A 12,969-nucleotide genomic window follows, 5' to 3' on the forward strand; every position below is an offset into this window, starting at 1 on the left:
GTGTGTGTGTGTGTGTGTGTGAGAGAGAGAGAGAGAGAGAGAGAGAGAGAGAGAGAGAGGGAAAGAGGGGGAGAGGGGAAAAAGGGAGAGGGGGAGAGGTGGGGAGGGAGAGGGAGAGAGAGGGAGAATATATCAGGGTCTGCATAACTCAGGCTGGCTTGGAACTTGATATATATCCCAGGCTGGCCTTGAACTTGTAATCCTTCTGCCGTAGCCTCTTAATTATGCAGTTAATAGGCACATGCCACCACACCTAGCTCTGTCTGATTGTTAAATGCTAGTAAAAAAAAAGATTAGATTCTAGTAAAAAAAGATTTATCAGCAGTAAAATACACTTTAGGAGGTATATAGTTATGTCTTAGTTTGGGCTTTAACAAGAATACCACTGATTGTCTTAGAAAACCACCCCCTCCCCCAAAAGAAAAAAAAAGAAAAAAAAACTAACCCAAAATCCAAATACTTCTTCCTTACATTTTGGTAGGCTAGACTTTTGTGATCAGGGAGCCAGCCAGCATGGTTGGATTGTGGTGAGAATTCTTCCTAGTTCATAGGCTGATGCCTCTTTTTTTTGTAAGTTGTGGCACCTGAACTCTGGGCCTGGGCGCTGTCCCTTAGCTCTTCAGCTCAAGCTGAGTGAGCACTCTACCACTTGAGCCACAGCACCACTTCCAGCTTTTTCTGCTTATGTGGTGCTGAGGAATTGAACCCAGGGCCTCATGCATGCAAGCACTCTACCACTGAGCCACCTTCCCAGCCCAGGGCTGATGCTTCTTTACATAACAGAAAGACCATCTCTTACCTGACTGCAATCCCATCATGACCTAATGCTATCCCAATGGTCCCATCATCAAATACCATTCCTTTGGAGGTGAGAGCTCAACCTACAGTCTTTGAAGGGACACAAACATTCAGTTCAAAGCAAGTTGTGAGTTTGATTGTATGTATTTGTTCATGTAACTCCCAGTACAACCTATAGAACAGTTCAGACACCTTTCCGTTTCTCTGGTGTTTATTTGTACCTAAACACTTCTTTCCCCTAAATTCCTGATCTGTTCTTTCTTGATAGTTTTGCCTTTTCTAGAATGTCATATTCAGACCATAACTGCTTCATACTGGCTTCTTTCTCTTAGCATTGGAGATTCAGCCATGCAAAAAGCACGTTACCATGGAGATTTCTGACACTAACTCAGTGCTCTGTTCCTAAATTCACATTTCATACATGAAATAAGCTAATTATAGGTACGGTGGAGGGATGCTATTGAGGAACTCTTAACTCTTATAACTCTTATTATTGGAATTCTTTTAATTGTAATTTACTAGTCACTTAATCAAGTTTCTTTCTTTATTGCCCAGATGATTTGGGATAATTTCCAGGAAACTAGAAATACTTTGAAAAGATGTTGCTTTTTGAAATGAGTGCTTCTGATTTTCTAAAGTGAGTAACAGAAAAGTTAAAATGAGCCAAATGTTTTACTTTGAGTTCATTCCAGCTTCAGTGTTGGTATAAAAAATGTCTAACTTTTACTAATACCATAAAGGGTTGAGCTAGTTGGCAAGGTTATTCTGTTTAGCATAGGATAGAAATAGGGAGTCATAATATTAGTAAAAAAATTGCGATACAAATATGGTCTTTTAAAAGTCATCAAATCATTCATTCTGAAGTCTGTGTGGCTTCATAGATGGGAACATGTACTTAAAATCAACTACTTGCTTTTTTTTCTGCTAGATAGCCTGATCTTTTTTTTTTTTTAATACTGAATCTTTGTAAGCAGATATCTGATGCCTGCTCTGTGTCAGGTACGTATTAAGTGTTAGTCTGTGTAATCCTCACAGTGACCCTTTGGAATAAGATATTCCCATTTTACAGAGGGAAATACTGCTGTAGAGTCCATCTGACTTGTCTAGTGTGGTGATATGGAGCCTGATTTTTGAATCCTGTGGGCTTATCATTGCCCATTTAGCCTCATTCTGCTTGGCATACAGACATGATGCTGCTGCCACTTGCTTACCATGAAGGCTGGAACGGCTTTACCCAATATGGCATCTACTTCCTTTATGGGACTGTTTCCAGGGCCTAGGGTTAACGCTTGCTTACCACTTGTCCTGAGATCAAGTACTGTTACATTGTCTAGAAGATCCACAGTAGAGAGAAAATGAATTTTGAAGTTGAGTTTCAAGCAGTGTCTCCATTTTATTTTACTGCTTATGCGATTCTAGCCAAATTTCTTGAATTCTCAGAGTCTGAGAATAGAATAGAAACATAATACATTTTCTAGTAGATTTATAGGGAGAATTTGAAGCAAGGAGGTCAGACACTTAACCAGTCATTAGCCCATGTAGATGCTTAAGTTTTGGCAGCTGTATTGTGAACACCTATCTGGTCATCTCATTGAGAAGATATCCAGAGTAATTAATTGTTAAGAATGTGGTCTCTGGAATAACCTCTTGGGTTCAGATCCTGGTTCTGTGACTCAACAGCGGTGTTGCTTCAATGTCTTCCTTCTGAAAAGTGGATGTGACAACAGTTTCTTTTTACTTCAAGGCATTATCGATTTGAAAGAGACAAATAAGAATTGCTTAGAAGTTGTCTTGAAATGACCCCATAAGGACACATTTTAATGACATTGTTTCTTTCTGTGATATAAGATTTTCCTTGAAATTTACCTTAGTTCTTTGCTGCCTACCCAATAATAAGAATGTATTATTTGTGGCTTTTAATTTTAATTTTTATTTGTTTGTCATGAGGGTTGAACTTGGTGCTTGGGTGCTGTCCCTGAGGTCTTTTACTCAAGACTAGCAGTCTACCACTTTGAGGTACAGCTCCACTTCTGGTTTTCTGGTGGTTAATTGGAGGTAAGAGTCTCATGGACTTTCCTGTCCTGGCTGGTATTGAACCATGATCCTCAGATCTCAGACTCCTAAGTATCTTACTTGTGTTTAATTAGAAACATTTACTATCACCTTTTAAATTGACATACAGTTTGAATTATCTTAAAAATTAATATTGCTACTTAATAAGTAGGGTTACTCTATAGATTTAGTTGTCACCAATGGATATCTTTTTGTGCAGAAATTTTTTTTGGTAAATTTGTAAATCGTTAAAAGCAAAATCAATTGCCATTTAGAGCATTTTCACCCTACAGATGATACATAAAAAGCATAACCTGCTCTCTGTCAAAACAAAACACAACAATTATTTTATGGAGATGATTTTTCTCTTCTGCCTTAATCTTGAGTTTGGCTACATTGATGCAAGTTCATTTATTTCAGCCTTTAAGACAAAAGCAGTAGTAAGATTGAGCTTCAGTATTCAAATCTACCAAGAAGAAAATAGGCTCTGAATTTTCCATGAGTCTAGAAGTCAAATCTGCCTGTGCCTGTGGGCAGTGTGTGTTGCTGGCTGGGTCTGCATCATTATTCTGAAGTCTGTGCTGATGTCCTGTGACTAATGTGTTCCAGCTGTCTGGGTTACTGCTTTGGAGTACTATTTATTTGCAGCAGGGATGCTTCAAAGAGGAAAAGCTTTCCCTTTTGTTGGTTGAAGCTTTCCTTGTAATTAGTAAAACAAGCCTGCCTCTTATTTGGAGAGAGACTGGAAAGGCAGCTAAAGAGTCAATTGTATACAACCACTTTGGAAAACAATTTGGCATTACTTTGAGGAGTTGAACATGTGCAGTCCCAAGGCCAGTTTTCTTCTCTTAGGTATACATCCTATAGAAATTTGCCTATGTGTATCAGGGAACAAGCATTAGATTATAAATGACACCATTATTCAAAACAGAAGGAAAAAAACCCAACAACCCTGAAAAAGCGTCAGAGGATCCTCAGCATAGAGTAGAGCTGGGTGTTGTGAGTATGTTCACCAAGTGTGAACTTTCATTGGTGGAAAAAACTATGAACCATATAGGGCTGGGAATGTGGGCTAGTGGTAGAGTGCTTGCCTAGCATGCGTGAAGTCCTGGGTTTGATTCCTCAGTACCACGTAAACAGAAAAAGCTGGAAGTGGTGCAGTGGCTCAAATGATAGAGTGCTAGCCTTGAGCAAAAGAAGCTAAGCCCAGGCCCTGACTTCAAGCCCCAGGACTGGCAAAAAAAAAAAAAGAACTATAGTCATATGAGTCAATAGGGATCAATCTTCCAATTAAAATTTTAAGGGAAGAGACAAATCTTAGAAGAATACATCCAATATGGTTTCATTTATATAGGCTTCAGTTAGGCAAAACACAACTATATGTTGATAATACTTAGATGGTAAGACCATAAAGGAGGAACAAAGGAATGATTGATTCAAAATTCAGGATTGTGGTGAAGTTTGGTGGTTGGATGGTATTGAAGAATGAGTGGGGGAAATACAATCAGAAAGGGCACATACCCACATAAGACTTCCCAAAACAAGAACAAACCAAACCTGGGCGATGGTGGCTCATGACTCTAATCCTAGCTACTTAGAAGGCTGAGATCTGAGAATCATGGTGTGAAGTCAGCTCAGAGAGGAAAGTCTGTGAGACTTCTATCTCCAGTATCTCCAATTAACCAGCAAAAAGTTGGAAGTGGAGGTATGGCTCAAGTGATAGAGTGCCAGCCTTGAGTAGAAATAGCCCAGGCCCTAAGTTTAAGCCCCATATTGGCACCCCCGCAAAAAACAAAACAAAAAAACATAAAACCAACAACAAACCCAAACCAAAATCCAACTGGGTATTAGGTGCCTTGGAATTGATTTAATTATTGTTTAAGCTTCTGTATTAGTATATTAGTTACCATTATATAACCAATTACCTCAAGATTTTCAAAACAATATTAGTATTACTTCATACATTCTGAGTGTGGGTCCGGAAATTTGGGAGCAGCTTAGCTGGGATGTTATGACTCGATGGTGTTGCAGCAGAACTGACTGCAGCCAAGGGACCTCACCAGGATGGCTCCCTTACATGGTCGTTGCAGGAGGCCTCTGTTTCTGGTTGGTTGTTGGAAGAGGCCTCTATTCTTTACTGTGGATACCTCTCCCTTGAGCTTGACTACCCTCATGTCATGATGGCCAACTTTTTGCCTTCCAAGACAGGATGGATACATTAGCCACAACATCCCTTGACCTGGTCTTTGAAATCTCACTTTTTCCATTTCCACAGTATTGCAAATTGTGTTTGCACATACTAGCCTTAACTCAGTGTGGAAAGGGACTCACCATGTCAGCTCATAAATATTGGGATAACTGAGGGCCATCTTGGAAACTGGCTACCAGTTGGTCTAAAACCTAGAGAAGTCAGGATGGTCATTTGACCTTAAAAATTCATGTGATTATTTTCTACTCCACAATGTATATTTGTCTTAATATTAACTGATTTTAAGTTATTCATTTGCTTAACCTTTTCTCACCAAAATCTTCAAATGAGACTCAAGTTTCTGGATGTACATCATATATTTTTCCTTAGTTTTGTGTAGCTGTGGGCATAACTGCTTGGTAAGTATTGCTGAGTCCAAGTGCCCACATTTTTGAGTCAGTACATGTGGTGTTTCTGCTTTACAGATGTCAACATCCTTGAAACGGGTGTTCCAACCTCCAGGAGAGGCAGTCTACCAGAGAGGGTCTCATCTTTTTAGTCAAGCTAACAAGTAATAAGACAGGACTGAAATCCAGGTTCAGGGGCTCTCTGACTGGCTTTCCTGAGCTTGTTTGAGCCAGCACTGTCACACTAAGCATTAGTACTGCTAAACTTCCACGTGTGCACAATTTTGTAGATTAACAGGAGAAGGAGCCCTTTAGGCCATGGTTCAGACACTACATTTCTTCTTTTTTAGTTTGGTACTGCTGTATCTATGCTGTCCTATATTGTATGATTGTGTTGTGTTGTATTTTGCATTTATTGAAAAGCGAGTTCACAACTTCAAGGATTCACTGCCTTTGGATATAGCAGTGATAAAATCACCAGTGCTACAAAGTAATACTTGTTCTTTTACTTTAGTTGGTCAATAGTACTCGAGATAGACATGGGTAAAAATTCATATATATATATATATATATATATATTGCCAAAAGTATAGTGTTATTGTGACTGCAAGGGAAGTAGATAATTAGTAATTATAGTAATTGGTAGCAATTACAGTATTAATGGTACTATTAAGAATAATTATGAATGTATACTCTCAGGGAACAAACTGCAGCACCTGCCCGTCTCATGTGAATGTGTTGTTTGGCTGTTTGGTTCTGGGGTTGGTTTTCAGGACAGCATCACATGTATTTGTGTGTGTGTGTGTGTGTGTGTGTGTGTGTGTGTGTACATGTGTATGTATGTACATATTCTGTGCAGTGAGATGATCCATAAGCCTACAGTCAGAAACCCTAAACATGAGTTTCATTTCTCTTGTTTTCTAGTTGAATATCCTAGTCATATCTGGACTTTGAAACTTGGCTGCCTTCTCTGCAATATGGGATCTGTAAACTTGCTTGACTCACAGGGCTGTAGGGAGAACTAGAGGTACTAGATTCTCAAAGAGTGGTACAGTGCTAGCACACTGGACATGCCTGTCAGGCTTGAGGGCACCTTGTGTTGTATGTAACTGCAAACACTGTTGTGAAAGGGTTTGAGGAAGTCTAGCAACTTCCATGTGGTTTTAAGAGTACATGTAGATGCCTTCTAATGATGGTCTGAGAAGTCCAAGGTCAGGCATGCTCAGGTCTAAGCTTTTGTCTGAATGGATGTTTGGGTCTGTTACTACCCTGAAATTACTGTGAATTATGAGAAACTCAAGCATACCTTGAACCTGAGATGGGGATCTAAGTCATGGAGGACCTGAAGTATGGCCTAATGACTATAGTTAATATATTGGGTGTTAGAAATTTGTTTAGAGAGCACATCTTAAGTTCTCATCATGTGAGATGATGGACATATTAATTAATTTGATAATAATTTCTCTATGCATACATATATGAAAATGTCATGGTGTTCTTATAAAAGCTGATTAAAAAAAAAGAAAAAAAAGAACCCCTTACTTTTGGAGTGGTTTCTTTGTCCCAGAGTTTCCTTCACCTAGAGTATGTGGTCATTTTTTTTTCACTCTTTCCTGTTTGAAAAAAATTATACCATTATTTTAATCTAGAGGCTTGCCATAAATTAACTACATTTTATCAGCAGAGACAGCATTAATAATAATGAAGACCCTTGATAACATGTAATTTGCCCCTTGCAGAGTGAAGGCAGCAAGAGAGAGCCTTCAACTTGCCTCGAGGCATGTTTAGCCAGTTTTGGTTAAAAGGAAGACAGCCATCCACTAGAAAGGTGAGTCAAGATTTCTATGCAGCTTTTGACTATAATTGGTTTTTTCCCCCCCACACCTGTGGAAGGGTGAGTTCCTCTACATATACTACCTGGATTGAACAGTTGTTATCACTTTTCCACATTTTTTGTAGGGTTATACCTTTTTTTCTGAAACATGTGAAAGCAAGTTATAGACATCATGCATTTACTTCTAAATTTGAGGGGATGCAGGTATTTTTCCCTTAAGAGGCATTTTAGGAGAAGGCCATAAACTATGTCAATGGAGTGATTTAATTAAGCAGTTATGTAGCCCAGACTGGCCTTGAATTTGTGATCCTCCTGCCTCTGCCTCCTGAATGCTACTGTTAAAATTTTTTATTAAAGGCTATAATTTTGAGTTACGTTCCTGTCATAGTTGATATGGGCAATAGTGTCAGATTACGTTTTTCTTGGTCTAAGACCAGGTCTCAAACTTGTACTTGATCTTTTTGTTGACTGGATAGTTCTTGACCATTTGAACCATGCCTCCAACCCCCAGGTTTATTTTTTTAAAGGACTGGAGGTGTGGCCCATGTGGTAGAGCACCTGCTTAGCAAGTATAAGCTGTGAGTTTTTCCAGTACAGAAAACACTTGTTTGTTTTTGGTTGGTCATGGGGCTTGGACTTGGGGTGTGGGTACTGTCCCTGAGCTCTTTTGCTGAAGGCTAGCACTCTATCACTTGAGCTACAGTGTCACTTCCATTTTTATGGTGGATAATTGGAGATAAGAGTCTTACAGATTTTCCTACTGAATAGCTAGGATTACAAGTGCAAGCCATAAGTGCCTGGCAAAAAATACATTAAAAATATTTAATTAATCAATTCCTAAGCAATATGAATTAGTTTGATTTGAGAAATATCTAAGTACATAAGCATGGAACTTCTTCTATATTCAGATATGAGAAATAAAAGCATGGATTATTATTGTACTTTTTTCATTTCTTGTTACCTGTCTGTCTACCCCATATGATTTCACAGTTAGGTCAATAGGTCAGATGGTGACCTTTACCCTTGTACTAATCATCATTCCTAATTACATCAGTCTTCATGGTTTAATGAGATCAAAGCTATTTTATTGGGGGGGGGAGGGAGGAGTGATAGTACTGTGATTTGAACTTAAGACCTTGAACTGGCCTGGCTTATTGCTCGTTTAGCTGGCACTTTACCACTTCAATAAGGAATATATCAGGTCCTCCGAATCAACTAAATATGCCAAATAAAGAGGTATGACAAAGGGCAGAGAAAGGACTTTATATGACACCTCTTGACATGGGAAGATAGCACTTCATCTTCAACAGTCTTTAGGGTACAGACATGAGCTTTAAATTTAAATACAGGAAGAATTTGGGGTAGGGCAAAAGGCGTGTGTAATTTAAACATCCCAGGTGTGGCCTGGTTGGCTGTTGTGTCGATTCTGGTTCTCCCAGGTTTTAGAGATGTTGTGCCCTGGAGTGCTCATGGGAATCAGATTGCTCTCTTCAGTAATTGTAATTGTCCTTTTTGGGTGGTGGTGGTGGTGGTCTGTGCTGCAAGACTGCTATTCCTTAGAGGTAGTTTTAGTCCCTTGTCATGTATTGATTAGTTTTGTCTTTCCTGAAACTCAAGGTGATTGCAAAGTGACTGGAGAGAGAAATAGCTTTGAGAAAAGACATACAAAATGGAGTCAGTGATAAGGGTTTTTGTTTTTGTTTTTTTGTTTCTGTTCTTCAGTTCATTTTTGTGTCCAAGTAAGGAGTTGATGCTTTTTAGGAAACAACTAAGTTAAGTGTTTACAAGTATACCGTAAGTAGATTGAAAGTGCTTTTGCTTTAGGGTGAGGCCATAGCCTTTGGGATCTGAGTACTCACTGAGATTGCCTGTGAGGTATTCCCATCCCTAGGTCCAGCCTGTAGGAGGTTGCTTGTGCTATTTACAGTACAGTGTTTCTTTCTTACAGCCTTTGTGATCTTTTCGCCCGGTGTTGCTGCTTCTCTTACCTTTCTGCTATATAATATTCTTCCCAAATGTTGAAGGCCTTCAAGAATTTTCCATTTTAGGTTTTCTTTGTATATCCCACTGCTTACAGCTAGCTTCTACTGATCACAGTTACTGTGGCTGGGGTATTTGGTGTGTTGTGATTAGGTCACAGCCTAAGTTCTGCAGATCTGTGGCTGAAGAAGGACTGATCAATAGACAGTAGGGTGTGGTTCCTTCAAGAGGTAAATCAAGGTTACCAGCAGGATTGGTGGGTACTGGAAGGTCCACTGACTGGAATAAAAATCATCATGAATGTATCTTTTTATGGTTTGCAAAGTATTTTCAAGCATATTCTTTGGTTTGCCCCAAAAGATAGAGAGGCAGAATAATGAGGTGATCCAGAATGTAAATTCTGGGGCCAGACTGCGTTCAATTTCTAGCTGCAAGGGCTTCTGAGAAATTATCTAACCTTGCTGACCCCTAGTTTCTTCAACTGTGCAATGGGATAAAGGTGTTTACCTCATGGGGTTTTAGGAAGGGTTATACTAATGAATGCTAGCAGAGCACATACAACAGCACCTCATGCCTGCTCACCTATTTATGGTGGTTAACATTTAAAACAGTTCAGCCATCAGAAGAATGAGTGTCCTGCCTTGTTCCTTGACAGTCTAGCAAGTCTAGGTTCACATGGGCTGTAAGGGTCAACACTGTACAGTTCTGACTTTTTCTCTGTCCCCATACTTAACTCTATCAGGACTATGGGGTATTTGGATTAATGGTAAATGAAGGAAGCAGAGAAGAAAATCTCCTTGCAGAGTAGAACTGTTTTATGTAAAGATTTAATCTATAAAGAGGCTATTTATTCTACGCATAAGTTGATCTTTGGCTTCTCATTTGAAGAGTGCCCCTGGGTATACTTAGGAGATCACTAGGAGGAAATTCACACTTGTGTTCTGCCCTGGTTGGAAACATGCTTGGGGTACTATCCAGGCATCTCTCACTTCATCAGGAAATGCTTAATTAGGTCCAGTCTTCTGGGCTGCAGAGGACCTAAAGGATTTTGTGGTGGGAGGTGATTTGAGCCTTTCAGGTTGATGGGAGGATATAATTATTGACTCAGGTTTGGTCCATCCATCGCAGGATACTGCTTCCAAGACTTCTGGCCAGTTCTAGCTAGACATAGTCAGCATTTTCCCATTAAGAGTATTTCCCCAGGATTGCTGAGAAAGTTTTGTCATTCTTGATGGAGTCTTTGCTCTTAAGACTCAGATGTTGATATGACCCAGACATCTAGGAAAGGGTCATGGTTGCTTTTTGTGACAACAGTGTCAATGAATGACTTCCTTTGTACATATTGCAGACTCAAGACATTGGAAATTTAAACTATTAGTGTGGGTAATCCATGGTCCACCCCCAAAATATGCGACTATAAAAGCAAGTAAAACCTTAGAAGAAAGCACAATGTTGGCTCTTTGGAGGAACAATGGTGCTATTTGGTCTTTGCAAAGCTTGCTTCATTCCTTGCCTGACAAACTGCCCTGCTATTGCATAGCACTTTCCTCCCCCAGTTTCCTTCCCCAGTGCCATTGTGTCTGAAATGTGGGAGGGGTTAAATCACTTGAATGAACAAACTCATCTGAACTATGCCTTTACTTTTTAATTTCTTTTGACAAAAAATCATTTTCCATGTATATGTCTCCAAGAATTTCAGTTTCAGTCTTAGTGTTACCTGTTGTCTGAACACAGCCCGTTGTTTTTGTTCTTTCTTTAGGTAGAGGTGGTGGCCTGTGAGGATTGATTCCAATACTTGGTTTTACAATAATATTTACATTCCAATGACAGCACCTACTCAGAGAGTAAAAGGATTAGCTAATAATTCTGTTGAAAGACCCTACATTTGCCAAATGCTTGTGGGAATCATAATGGATTCTTAGATTTAATCCTCTGTTTGTTTCTAGCTCCTCAGAGTTTGCTGAGCAGTCTAGGATTGAATATTAACAGTTTCTTCATTGCTTTTAACATGACCTCTTTTTACAGTAGAGAAAACAGGGTCAACCTTGTTTTCTGTGAAGTTACCAACCAAAGTCTTAACATCATCATTCATTATGGGATAGACACCTCTTAGAATTCTGTTGTTGATTATCCTGACCTCGATGACAATAATGCTTACAGGATCATTATTCTGCAGAGGTGGGAAGAAACAGAGGCATAGCCAGATTCGGCTGAGTGGCCACTAGCTTTAGCAGTCACACATTGTGGTGAACTAGTGTGGGCCGGTATCCAGGTCAGTGTTCAAAGCATGCAAAGATAGTTGAAAATACTCTATGGCTTGCAGTCTCCACCCCTAAAGTTCTTCTCTGGGGAAAGCTGCTTTGCCTTCAGGATTGAGAGGACACTTGAGGGAGAAGAGCAGTAGTTCCTGAAACTTAGTGTCTCCTGATACTCATTAAAGGAGGAGACTTAGGCCTATCCAGATGCCCTGAACTGAAACTATGGAGGGGGTCTAGCAGTTAGTGTTTTAATGAGTCCTCCAGTGGATCATTTTTACCTTTTTTTGAATTGGGGTTAAAAAATTTGCTGGTGTTAAATCTACTGTGTATACACACACATACACATAATGTGTATGTACAATGCATAGATACAGGAATTTTTATTATTTTACCTTTTTTTGAATTGAGGTTAAAAAATTTGCTGGTGTTAAATCTACTGTGTATATATACACACATAATGTCTATATACAATGCATAGATACAGTAATACTTATTATATAATATGTATATTTAATATTATATATAATATACTGTATAAAGTATAACAAACCTCCAGAATGTTTTCATTTTGCAAAAATCTAAAACTTACACTCTTTAAATAACTCCCCTTTTCTCTTTCCTCTCTCCTCTGCTGACCACCTTTCTCCCTTCTGTTGCTGTGAATTTGACTACTTCGGATACTTTATATAAATGGAACATGAGGTGATTTATGTGTGTATCAACTCTATATTGATCTGGCTCATTTCCTTCCAGACTCCTACCCATATCATCAGTGGCAGCCATTGTGAGTCTGAACACTCACCTTCGACAGTCATGCCATGCTCATTCTATTTTTTATTTTTATATTTTATTTTTTATTATTAATATTTTTTATTGTGAGAATACCATACAGAGGGGTTACAGTTACATGAGCAAGGTAATGAGTGCATTTCTTATCAAGAATTGTTGCTTCCTCCTTTGTTTTCCTTTACCATCCCTAGCTGTCCCCCCCCAAGTTCGTTTTTCGACATAACATCTTGTACATCTCATTGTTGCAATGGGGCCACCTGTATCCCTATTTAAACAATTTGTTTTTTCCCTTTCCTTCCCCAAATTATACCAACATAAAATACAGTAAAAACGGGTTATGCCGTGGGGGCGGGGAGGGGCAATACAAAGCAACAAAGAAATCATCTTATAAATATGTTAGAAACAATAGCAAGAAAGAAACCATTTGAGTCCTTATCTTGGGATTCATTTCGCCTAACATCAACTTATCTTACCGTTTCTGCTTGTCTCAGACATATACTAGTTATTGCAAATAAGGGAAACCATGGGATCTATATTTCTTTGGGCCTGGCTTACTTCACTTAATATAATTTTTTCCAAGGCTTTCCATTTCCTAACAAATGGGGCGATGTCATTCTTTCTGATGGAGGCATAGGATTCCATTGTGTATATATACCACATTTT

The 12,969-nt window shown here is 39.0% G+C and overlaps 1 protein-coding gene across 8 annotated transcripts in view; it reads left to right on the forward strand.

Annotated features, from left to right (window-relative positions):
- The window catches only part of Sgms1 (sphingomyelin synthase 1), a 248,832-nt gene that overhangs the window by 21,624 nt on the left and 214,239 nt on the right, over positions 1 to 12,969 (forward strand). Inside the window, exon 2 of one of the 8 annotated variants that reach the window (XM_013017175.1) lies at positions 7,185 to 7,273. The exons of the other annotated variants lie outside the window; for them this stretch is intronic. The gene's annotated coding sequence lies outside the window, so the exon portion shown is untranslated. The remainder of the gene's footprint in view (positions 1 to 7,184; positions 7,274 to 12,969) is intronic. 8 annotated transcript variants of the gene reach the window in all.

The sequence above is a fragment of the Dipodomys ordii genome, unplaced genomic scaffold (assembly GCF_000151885.1).
Source record: "Dipodomys ordii isolate 6190 unplaced genomic scaffold, Dord_2.0 Scaffold34, whole genome shotgun sequence".
Taxonomy (NCBI): Eukaryota; Metazoa; Chordata; class Mammalia; order Rodentia; family Heteromyidae; genus Dipodomys; species Dipodomys ordii.